Raw genomic sequence first — 2,150 nt, 5'->3', positions numbered from 1 at the left:
CTGGTTTCTGTACTCTAACAGACTCAAGCCTCAACTATCTTCTTAATCCTAACACTGTTTGCTGTACTCTAACAGATTCAAGCCTCAACTGTTTTCTTAATCCTAACACTGTATGCAGTGCTCTAACAGACTCAAGCCTCAACTGTCTTCTTAATCCTAACACTGGTTTCTGTACTCTAACAGACTCAAGCCTCAACTGTCTTCTTAATCCTAACACTGTCTGCTGTGCTCTAACAGACTCAAGCTCTAACAGACAAAACATTAAATAGAGCAGGCTTGGGAAGGTTGCTATCTCCAACACAAGCAGCATCACAGGCACGAAAAACTTGGTGGCCCAAGAATTGGCCCAGGAGGGCCAGCAGGGGGCGCCCTCAGACTGACATTGGATCCTCATCGCTTACTCGAGCTTTACAAAGGGGTGGAAGTGTTCTGCTCTCCAGGTCTTTGTTCTCAGCCATGCTTAAACCTTATGAGAAGTTTAACTAACTTTCAAGCTAACTTCTTGCTACTTAAGAGACACAATATGTCTTCCTTGCAGCTCTGTTTGGCAATAAAGTATAACATTTGGGCATGTTTGTTTACCCGACGTTTACTCCTTTTTAAAAATTTCGCTACAAACAGTAAAAAAAATTCAAGAATTCGGCAAAAAGTTACAGTTTCCAATCAGAGAAACCATGAGTGCTCTCTGGTAGGAGTAACAAGTATCCACTAATGGAATAAAAACAATGTATTAGGTATCATTAAACAATGTATTATGTACAACAAATGAATATACCGTATATACTCAAATATAAGCCGACCCGAATATAAGCCGAGGCATCTAATTTTACCACAAAAAAACTGGGGAAACATTGACTCAAGTATAAGCTGAGAGTGGGAAATTTCAAAAATATAAATAAATACCAATAAAATTACATTAATTGAGGCATCAGTAGGTTAAATGTTTTTGAATATTTACACAAAACTGTAATTTAAGATAAGACTGTCCAACTCTGATTAAATCATCACTCTCATCTTCTTCAATGTAAATCTGCTTATGTATCCTTTTAAATAGTTTGCCTTCCTAATTCTTCTAATATTTGATGGCTTTAGTATACTCAGGAATTGAAGTTTTGTCTTTTTCGTAGTAAGTCTATACTTTTTTGTGTATTCTCCTATTTCAATTTTTAATAACAATAGAGCAAAATTAATAGATGTAATAAAAATAATAATAATAATTACAGTAAAATAATAAATTTAATAACAGAGTGAAATAATACATGTAATAGCAATAATAATATCAGAGTGAAATAACAAATGTATTAATAATAATAAATAGAGTAAAATAATAAATGTAACAGTAGAGTCTCACTTATCCAACATAAACGGGCCGGCAGAACGTTGGATAAGCGAATATGTTGGATAATAAAGAGGGATTAGGAAAAGCCTATTAAACATCAAATTAGGTTATGATTTTACAAATTAAGCACCAAAACATCATGTTTTACAACAAATTTGGCAGAAAAAGTAGTTCAATATGCAGTATATAGTAATTACTGTATTTACGAATTTAGCACCAAAATATCACGATGTATTGAAAACATTGACTACAAAAATGCGTTGGATAATCCAGAACTGGATAAGCGAGTGTTGGATAAGTGAGACTCTACTGTATTATGTACAACAAATGAATATAAGTGTCAGATAAATGGTTATAAATCACAATCAAACTATTGCATTGACAGTTGAAAAGTAATGTGTCGAGAGAACTGTGAGACGCCGGTCGCGGAAACCGAGTGTCGAATTCTTCCGTGACAGCTTCAGAAAACTGGTTCATCGTGGGCAGAAATGTCTCCAATTGTCTGGTGATGATGCGGAAAAGTGAATAGTAGTAGTTAAAGAGCACATTCTGAGGATTATTTCTGCGTTTGATTTATTAAAATACTCCCATCCAAACCCAAGGAACGAAGGTGGAGGCATTCCTTTTCAGAGAACTGTGAGACGCCGCTCGCGGAAACCGAGTGTCGACTTCTTCTGTGACGGCTTCAGAAAACTTGTTCATCGTTGGCCAAAATATATCCAATTGTCTGGTGATGATGTGGGAAAATGAATAGTGATCGTTCAAGAAGATTATTTCTGTGTTTGATTTATTAAAATATTCCCATCCAAAC

This window comes from Anolis carolinensis, unplaced genomic scaffold, assembly GCF_035594765.1.
Source record: "Anolis carolinensis isolate JA03-04 unplaced genomic scaffold, rAnoCar3.1.pri scaffold_15, whole genome shotgun sequence".
In the NCBI taxonomy this organism is placed as follows: Eukaryota; Metazoa; Chordata; class Lepidosauria; order Squamata; family Dactyloidae; genus Anolis; species Anolis carolinensis.
This window is presented reverse-complemented; position numbering follows the sequence as displayed.